Source organism: Salvelinus alpinus, chromosome 12 (assembly GCF_045679555.1).
Source record: "Salvelinus alpinus chromosome 12, SLU_Salpinus.1, whole genome shotgun sequence".
NCBI lineage: Eukaryota > Metazoa > Chordata > Actinopteri > Salmoniformes > Salmonidae > Salvelinus > Salvelinus alpinus.
In genome coordinates this window covers 35,759,488-35,769,370 of record NC_092097.1, presented here as the reverse complement: position 1 = coordinate 35,769,370, position 9,883 = coordinate 35,759,488, and the positions used below count along the sequence as shown (strand labels likewise).

Sequence of the window (9,883 nt, the reverse complement as noted above, 5' to 3'; positions counted from 1 at the left end):
TTGTCTTTGTTACAAGAGGGTTCTTTATAGCACCGGTCTTGCCAAGCTCGTTCAGATCGACCAGGGCTTTTTCTACAGATTGGATGACCTCAACAATCCTCCTGGGCTGGTTACCTTTAACTGCTTGGAGTCTTTGGAGCTCTTCTACTATCTCAAGGGCTATAGTTGTCTTATTTCCAAAGCGGTTCTCCAAGACCCGGAAAACCTCCTCAGCAGTTGTGTAAGTTGTAAGGTGAAGGTCTCGTATGGTCTTCTCATCCACACTGTCGAGAAGTTGGAACTTTTTAACCTCTCTGGATCCAGTAGGTTCTCCCTGCATCTGGATCGCTTCCCAGTCTTTTTTCCACCGGTGAAACTCTCGGCGGATGCCAGAAAACTTTGGGAGTTCAGCAGGCTTTAATTTAATTGCTGGTGTGGCCACAGAACTGTTTGACGTAGTACTCAATCTGCTGGTTTCTCCTCTAACGTGTGCCCCTGTAAAGTCTGCTTGTCTTATTGTGAGATTTGGCAGGATAGTTTCAAGATCTTTGATACGACTCTGGAAATGTTGTTGCTCTGCTGGGGGGGCCCAGCACTTCCAATGTTTATGCACCTCCTTCGCAGCCTTCACAAGTTTCTCTAGTTGTCCGATCATGAAGAGATATGCATCTGGGTTTTTACTTGGGTCCACAGCTCCCACGTTTTCTGCTTGCGACTCTGCTGTTGTAATTGCTTGTGTCAGTTCATATTCCCCGAAATTGGCCCACAATGTCTTTTGTATGAGGTCCTTTAGCTCTTGCAGTTTTTTCTCACACTCATTTGCTGTTTTGACCAAGTCAGACTTCTGCTGCTCGCTCAACTCCTCTGCATCAGAGTTTTCTTCAATACATTGCCCCTCTACATCATCGTTGGCGTCCAGGACTCTGCCAGCTTCTGCAGTGAGCTTCCTAAAATTGTCTTTGAGCTCCTCTTCTGACATCATTGTATGCATTCGTAGCACATTATTGGCCAGACGGGAAAACTGACGCTTCGCTGATGTCCTTGCGGTCTTTAGCTGCTTCACCAGTAATGAATCAGCCATTTCAATCACAGCAGCAGGCGGGAACAGTCTTTACTTGCCTCTCTGGACACGTGTGGTCACTTTTCTGGTCCTTTTCCAGTCTTGAGCCACGGTTTTTCACTGTCAAGTTTCGACCTCTTTCTTGTGCAATTCCCCACTTGAAAAGGACAATCCCTCCACGTGAAGATTTTAACTGGATTTCACTCAATAAACAGCCATAGAATCAGTTGCTTGTCTTTTATTTACCATTCTTTGGTTGGCAGTAAACAGGTGAAAAACCTCAAAAAAGAGATGACAAATACAAGTTACTATTTGAGTTGCCAGCCTAATTAAATACACAAAATTATCCACATCCACCTCAGAAACACATTTCTGCCATTATCAAATACAAGGTTTCCACTGTTAAGCAAATGTTTCCCAAAATAGAAACCCACCATTTTTAATCAAATGAGCAGAATCAGTACACTTTTATCCAAATTTGCATTTTAGCCAAACACATTCAAAATACCTCTAGTAGCAAAAAACCACACTTATTTTCTAATCAGCAGTTAAGCAGACAAATCCTACATCTTTTAGCCAAAGATTTTCCAGACTATACATTTGTTACTGAATTAAGAACTTGGTTTACTAAGATTTCTACAAAGTTTAACTTACTTTTAACCATTTCAAACAAGTTCTATCAACAATGAATTTGGCTCTTCTTACTTTATACCACACAAACAACATTTGAAGTTATAAATACCACTGCAAAAGTCCTATCAAAGTTAAGAGTTAAGAGTCTGTGTTTTCCAGAGTATCATTAGCAGTGCACTGCTTAAGTCAGTATAGTCAAGCATGGCCAATATGGCGCTTACCGGCTGTCTTTCACAGTTTTGTGAAGGGCTTGGACTTGCACAGTCACCTTGATCACATAGATGAAGTTTCCTTGGTCTTGTGGTGCTATAAATGCTCCTTTCACTGCGTTCTAAAGACAACAGCAGAGCCAGGTGCTGGCACGCCCAGATTGCCTGGAAGATTTGTTCCACCTGGTTCACCACTGATTGAAGGAGGAGGAGTTTCACCACTGAGGAGCTCCCAGGCAGTTTGACAGCACAGCCACTGTGCATGTAAGCCACTGTGCATGGCTTTGTATGCATCGAGGAAGTTAGAGTAGCAGTGATCGAGTGTATTACACCCACGCACAGTGCAATCAATATGCTGATAGAATTTAGGTAGCCTTGTTCTCAAATTTGCTTTGTTAACCTTTTCTCAATATAGGGGGTGCTGTTTCAACATTAGCATTTATCGTCTCCAAATTAAACTGCCTCATACTCAATTCTTGCTTGTACAATATGCATATTATAGTTATTATTGGATAGAAAACACTCTCTAGTTTCTATAGCCGTTTGAATTATGTCTCTGAGTGAAACAGAACTCATTCTACAGCACTTTTCCTGATATGGAGTGAGATTTCAGACATTTTGGCCTCTGGTCCCAGGTCAGTTTTAAAGTCCCTGTAAATCCTATGAGGATACAAACACTGCCCATGCCTTCCTCTAGATGTCAGTAAGAGGTGACAATTTGAATGGAGTCGATTGCGCAATCAGGGCCAGTATAAAACAGAAAAGACCGGATGTACCGTTCTTTTCCTGCTGCGCCTCACGCAAGATGGACGTCGGACTCTCTCTCTTTCCAAGCGTTGGTTTAGCCACTTATATATCGCCGGTCATGTTTTTACTCGTTATAGGTGTTAAAAACATCATAAGGTAGTTAATTTCAACCGTTTTATAGCAATTTATATCCGTTTAGTGCGATTTTGAGGCATTGCTTTGTGATGCACATTGAAGCACCGGGCACGTTTCGGGGTCCCGGTCGAACGTTAGTGGGCATTTCGACGGACAAGAGGACAGCTTTCGACCAAAAGAAGATTAGACCCAAGAAAGGATACATTGCCCAAGATACTGATGGAAGAACAGCTCACAGTAAGAACTATTTATGATGATAAATCGCTGTTCTGTTGAAAAATTTTAAACGCATATGTCGCCATTTTGTTATGTGTAGCTTCGCTTGGCGGACCCGGTATTGCACAGTAAGGATAATTTTACAAATGTAAGTCAGCGATTGCATTAAGAACTAATTTGTCTTTCGATTCCTGTCAACCCTGTATTTTTTAGTCAAGTTTATGATTAGCTATCGATTAGACTAGATCACTCTCAAATATAGCGCCCGACATTTTCAGGGCAGTTTTGCTAGTATTCTCATTGTATAACCACGTTTTTTTGTGGCTAAATATGCACATTTTCGAACAAACTCTATATGTATTTTGTAATATGATGTTACAGGAGTGTCATCGGAAGAATTCTGAGAAGGTTAGTGAAAAAATTAATATATTTTGGTGATCATAACGTTATCGCTCCCCTTGCCTTTGATTCATGCTGGGGTAACGTTTGCACATGTGGTATGCTAATATAACGATTTATTGTGTTTTCGCTGTAAAACGCTTAGAAAATCTGAAATATTGTCTGAATTCACAACATCTGTGTCTTTCCATTGCTATGCTTTGTCTATTTTTATGAAATGTTTTATGATGAGTAAATTGGTAATACACGTTGCTCTCTGTATTTATTCTAGTCGAGTTCTGATGGTGGGTGCAATTGTAAACTATGATTTCTACCTGAAATATGCACATTTTTCTAACAAAAACTATCCTATACAATAAATATGTTATCAGACTGTCATCTGATGAGGTTTTTTCTTGGTTAGTGGCTATCAATATCTTTATTTGGCCGAATTGGTGATAGCTACTGGTGGAGAGAAAAAATGGTGGACAAAGAAAAATTTTGTCTTTTGCTAACGTGGTTAGCTAATAGATTTACATATTGTGTCTTCCCTGTAAAACATTTTAAAAATCAGAAATGATTGCTGGATTCACAAGAAGTGGATCTTTCATCTGGTATCTTGGACTTGTGATTGAATGATATTTAGATGCTACTATTTACTTGTGACGCTATGCTAGCTATGCTATTCAGCTTTTTTACTGGTGGGGGGTGGGGGGTGCTCCCGGATCCGGGTTTCTGACTCGTTAGAAGTTAAAATCCCCAGCTACAATAAATTTAGCCTCAGGATATATGGTTTCCAGTTTACATAGAGTCCAGTGAAGTTTATAAAATCGCTGCATGTTATCTGTCTGCTCTCCAATGGTCCTGCTGACTTTCTGTGCAATGTCAAACTGGACATGGGCCCCTTGATGTTGGATGAGGTCTTTTGTGAGGCACACATTGTGTTTGCAACGCTATGTTGTTTTCTGATCAACCACCTGTATTCACTGTGCAGTTCCACAGAGTCTATGAGACTCACTGGGGTTTTGTAGGGCTAGATCAAACTGCAGTTTCAGACCCTCTAGGCTGTATTTTGTTATTGTATAAATGCAGCATTTTTAATTTCCACAGCCTGCAGGTTCTCTCGCCATCACGTATAGAACTTTCAGCAGGCCACTTTGATAACTGAAGAGTGCATCAACTGTGTTTCTTTTAGATCTAACTTCAATTGTAGCTTGATTATCGACAACTGATATCTTGTGTTCTTTTTGCTCATGGTGACCCCAGTTGTTTCTGACTTTGGAAGGCCGGATGGCTACAGCCAGGGTAGTGACAGGTTAGCGTCTGTGGTTGTTTGTCCTTTCTCCACTAGGCTGGTGGTGGACATCTCTGTGTCATCGTTCATGACATGAGTTTACTATGGCAAACATCTGAGCATCAAACCACTTCTGTTTTTTTCGGTGGCAGATCTGTGAAATCTTCTGGTGGACTATGTCTGTGTATTGTGTCTGCACTGAAGCCATGCCAAAGTAATGGAGTGTAGCTGTGATGATGGAGTCATCTGTTACATCTTAAAACATGTCAGAACAACTGCACTTCGAGTCTAATTTATTCTGTTCACCATGTTCCTTAATTGGTAGTTAGTTCAGATTTCTCAATTTCTTTTACTTTTTACCCTTTTTTTCTCCCCAATTGGTAGTTACAGTCTTGTACCATCGCTGCAACTCCTGTACGGGACTCGGGAGTGGCGAAGGTCGAGAGCCACGCGTCCTCTGAAACAAGACCTGCCAAGCCGCATTGCTTCTTGACACACTGCTGGCTTAACTGCGCCGCCTCATGGGTCTCCTAGTCGCGGGCGGCTGCGACACAGCCCGGGATCGAACCTGGATCTGTAGACGCCTCTAGCACTGCGATGCAGTGCCTTAGAACACTGCGCCACTTGGAAGGCCCCACATTTCTCCATCGGACGTTGTCTTGTAGAACTCCCTGTATATAAGGTAAGTAAAGTGCATTGCACAATGAAAGTTCGCAAAAGCAGGCAGTAAGCCTTCCAATTTGTCCATGAATTTAAGGGCATTTTTCAAATGTCTATTACTGCATCTGCATTTTGTTTTGTCAAGTGATCACCTGTTAATGTTAACTTCACAAGTGGGGTCTGAGCGGTCTTCTATGGAGGAAAATGCTAGATGTTAGACTTGAAATTGTGGCAACTGTCTCACATTGATACATTCCACAAGCTCTTTGAATTAGTTACTGAGGTATTGTTTGTCTTCAGTGTTTGCCACAAATCGGATATAGGAACTTCAAGGACTGAGCTGGAGAACTGTTGTGGTAGGTGATCTGCACCAACACATTCCTGAGACTAGAGCATTATGATCCAGTGATAGTCCTTTTTTTATGCTTTAGTGAAATGATGCGAGGTGTTATGCTCCTGTCGAAGTTGTCAATTGTAAGTTGATCTGGATTTTTTAGTGCATAGGCCTATGAAAGGAGCACAGAAAGAAGTTAATTAATTCAAATGTTGCTTATTCCCTCAAATGCCCAATATCAGTTGAATCTACCTGCACGTTACAGCCGAAAGGATAGTTCATGATTTTGAATGTTATTTCATTCATACCATTTGATCATTGTTCAGTTGAGAGGGTCTCTCCTCAGATCCAGGGGATGGGCTGTCTGGAAAAGCTTCAACCACCAACATTAGGACCTGGCCACTGTCAAGCTGGCCCTGATGATTGCAAACAGTTGCAAAGTGATTAAATGAATGCAGCAAACATACATACTGTAGACACGCAATGCATTTTATAAAGGACAGCTACTCTGAGTTGAAAAGTATAACAGCGCACTGCGTGCACACCATTCGAGCACTCCAGAGATGAGAAGGTCTCTCCGTGGATCCAGGGGATGGGCTATCAGGAAGAGCTTCAATCCCTGTTAGCTAGACCTGTTCACTCTCAGGCATTGGATTATAGATAGTGACATAGATAGTGACAGAGGTCATAACAGGTTTCTATCTAAGTGATAACGCCCGAGAAGCCGCTGTTTGGAGGATATATTGGCACGGTTGTTGTTAGAAAACCGTGCCAATATATCCTATGTTGGCAAACTGTGCCAATATATCTTCCAAACACCGGCTTCGAGGGCATTATCACTTTTATACAATGGGTTACCAACATCTTCAAATAATGACTGACATTTTCATTAAAAACATTATTGTGATGAATTTATTCATACTATTTCATCCTTCCACAAGATATAGTCCCGAGACAAATCTAGGGTTTCTAGAGATGCGACCCAGGCGTTTAGTTTTTTTGTTCTGTATCTATAGACGCAACCCAGTTGTTTGTTCTAAATGTTCCATTGCCATACTGGCTGGCAACGTTCTTATCCCTTGCTTGCTAGCTAATCAACTACGGCTAACTTACAGTCACATTAAAAGTGCAGGCAGAATAACAGCAAAGTAGCTGCATTTGCATTTGTTTAAGCTGTTTTATAGTGACATTTATTTGGATACATCCATAACAATAGGCTGGCATAGAAAATGTGCTCACTTATCAGGACACTGTTGTTCAGAGGAGCTAGCCAACAACACAGCTACAGTAACACAATCACTTCAAACTGAAGCTGGAAAGACTGCAATTTAGCTGCATTTCATTTGACCTTCATTCAATTTACCTTTTTTTGTATATATCCATAAAAAGGATGCCAACTGAATCATAATTTCGACTGGCTGAGAAACGTGGCCTGCCTGTCTGTCTTGTCCAGACCACGACATGTTCATTACTATGGGACAGCAGGAGATTGAATTTGAAAATTGAAACAATGTTGGAAATGTAGGAGAGACAGAGAGTAAGGTTTATACAAATCTCCGCTGTTGAAAATGTGAGATAATGTCTAGATGCTATTTATAGTGGAGATCTAGTATATAAATTGCCCAGCTGAGCTGATGAGACAGTGGATTACGCAGTCAGATGGAACAGAGTAAAGATTTAGCCAGTGGTAACTTGTGGAATAGCTGGAATGCGGTTTTAACCAATCAGCATTCAGGATTAGACCCACCCGTTGTTTAAATAAAATTATAAACTGGGTGGTCGAGCACTGAATGCTGATTAGCTGACAGCCGTGGTATATCAGACCTTATACCACGGGTATGACAAAACATTTATTTTTACTACTCTAATTACGTTGGAACAGCCCTTAGCCGTGGTATATTGGCCATATACCACACACAAACTAAGGACCCAGGTTCGCCGGGTTGCTCAAACCAAGGACCCGGGTTCGCCGCCCTGTTACTCGTTTCCTACGGTCTTGGTAATTAATCTTTGCAACAGAAAAATTACAAATAACACAGCAAACAAACAGCCGCATATCATTCTGTAATTTGTTGTTATAGTGGTTGTATTTAGAATGAACATAAACCTTCATAAACTATCAACACATTTCAATAGCTGTATACATACCATTGGATTATCGTTGCATTGTATTGTCAGTACAAGCTACAATCCCTGCAGGCCACTTACACTTCAGTGTTGTGATGCAAAAAATCTAGCAAAATGCATAGTGCATATAATATAAAAGGTATTGTCGGATATTATTTCTCCTAATCAGACAGGTTTTTGACATGGATCATACATTGGAGATAACATAAGACCATACATTGGAGATAACATAAGACCATACATTGGAGATAACATAAGACCATACATTGGAGATAACATAAGACCATACATTGGAGATAACATAAGACCATACATTGGAGATAACATAAGACCATACATTGGAGATAACATAAGACCATACATTGGAGATAACATAAGACCATACATTGGAGATAACATAAGACCATACATTGGAGATAACATAAGACCATACATTGGAGATAACATAAGACAAGTACTGGAAACCGTAGAACACATCCAGTACTACTGGGTTTTATATAGAAATGACTGGAATATTTCCATTTTGGAGAATCTCTTATACAATGGTTTAAAGTTATGTATAGTAACCCTAGGTGTAAAATAGTAAATACTAGCTACTTCTCAGAAAGTATTAAATGGTCAAGAGGATTAAAACAAGGTGGTTCACTATCGGCATATCTATGTATTATGGCCATCGAAATGATAGCAATTAAAATCAGATTCAACAAAAACATGAAGGTGATAGATATCCATTTCTTAAAAACAAAGGTGTCATTGTACGCCGATGATTCATGTTTTCTATTAAATAAAATGTGGATCCCTCTACACCTCAGAGGATCTAGATACTTTTTACAACCAAATTATGATAAGTGTACTATATTACGGTGCATTCGGAAAGTATTCAGACCCATTCACTTTTTCCACATTTTGTTACGTTACAGCCTTATTCTAAAATTGATTCTTTTATTTAACTAGGCAAGTCAGTTAAGAACAAATTCTTATTTACAATGAAGGCCTAGGAACAGTAGGTTAATAACTGTCTTGTTCAGGGGCAGAACAACAGACTTTTAGATTGTCAGCTTGGGGATTCAATCTAGCAACCTTTTGATTACTGGCCCAATGCTCTAACCACTAGGCTACCTGCCACCCCAATTAAATACATATTTTTCCTCATCCATCTACACACAATACCCCCATAAGGACAAAGCGAAAACAGGTTTTTAATAGAATTAGAATTAAAAAACAGAAATACCTTATTAAATAAATATTCAGAACCTTTGCTATGAGACTCAAATTGAGCTCAGGTACATCCTGTTTCCATTGATGATCCTTGAGATGTTTCAACAACTTGATTGGAGTCCACCTTTGGTAAATTCAATTGATTGGACATGATTTGGAAAGGCACACACCTGTCTATATAAGGTCTCACAGTTGACAGTGCACATCAGAGCATAAACCAAGCCATGATGTCAAAGGAATTGTCTGTAGAACTCCGAGACAGGAGTCTGTGTTGAGGCACAGATCTGGGTACAAAAATATTTCTGCAGCATTGAAGGTCCCCAAGAATACAGTGGCCTCTATAATTTTTAAATGGAAGAAGTTTGGAACCACTGGCCTGCCCAATCAAACTGAGCAATCGAGGTAGAAGGGCCTTGGTCAGGGAATTTACCAAGAACACGGTCACTCTGACAGACCGCCAGAGTTATTCTGTGGAGATGAGAGAACCTTCCAGAAGGACAACCATCTCTGCAGCACTCAACCAATCAGGCCTTTATGGTAGAGTGGCCAGATGGAAGCCACTCCTCAGTAAAAGGCAACTAAAGGACTCTCAGACCATGAGAAACAAGATTCTCTGGTCTGATGAAACCAAGATTGAACTCTTTGGCCTGATTGCCAAGTGTCACGTCTGGATGAAACCTAGCCCCATCCCTACGGTGAAGCATGGTGGTGGCAACATGTTTTTCAGCGGCAGGGACAGAGACTAGTTAGGATCGAGGGAAAGATGAACGGGAAAGTACAGAGATTTATATAATGAATTGGGAGGGCAGAAATGATTAAATATCAAAGCATTCAACCTTTCACTAAAGGCTTCAGTCATAAAGTTATACTTAAATCCAAACTTTTTTTTTCAG

General features: G+C 40.5%; 1 long non-coding RNA gene across 1 annotated transcript; it reads right to left on the bottom strand.

Annotated features, from left to right (window-relative positions):
- Positions 1-1,262: 1,262 nt before the first annotated feature.
- LOC139536000 (uncharacterized) lies at positions 1,263-1,980 on the bottom strand. The gene is made up of 2 exons (XR_011667242.1): positions 1,894-1,980; positions 1,263-1,318 (listed from the first exon to the last, which is right to left on the bottom strand). It is a non-coding gene; the product is annotated as an uncharacterized lncRNA (long non-coding RNA).
- Between the last annotated feature and the right edge of the window lie 7,903 nt (positions 1,981-9,883).